This window comes from Penaeus monodon, chromosome 24 (assembly GCF_015228065.2).
Source record: "Penaeus monodon isolate SGIC_2016 chromosome 24, NSTDA_Pmon_1, whole genome shotgun sequence".
In the NCBI taxonomy this organism is placed as follows: domain Eukaryota; kingdom Metazoa; phylum Arthropoda; class Malacostraca; order Decapoda; family Penaeidae; genus Penaeus; species Penaeus monodon.
Genome location: NC_051409.1, coordinates 35,952,648 through 35,953,013, shown reverse-complemented (window position 1 = coordinate 35,953,013; position 366 = coordinate 35,952,648).

The window sequence follows — 366 nt, the reverse complement described above, 5'->3', positions numbered from 1 at the left end:
CCCCCACTTTTTGCCGGAAAAAAATAATCAAGACCGTAGACTTTATTTTTTTCACTCCCAAAATCAGGTTTGACCCCTGTCCTGGAAAAATATCCTTGCGATTTGGGCCTTTAATCAATTTACATTGGTGTAAAATAGGTTGATAATTGAAGCATAAATATTTAAAAAAACATGCACAAACATCATATTTCGAAGAGAATCCCAAGCTGTGATGATATTTTCTATATTTTAAATTTTTTTATTATTTCATTTCATTATTTTTGGTCATTTAGCTATTTTCTACCATTATTTTTCACCCTTCGGCAAGTACATGCATTGAAGAGTTAGACCCTCAGTTTTGCAATATTATTTTTCAAGACTACCCAA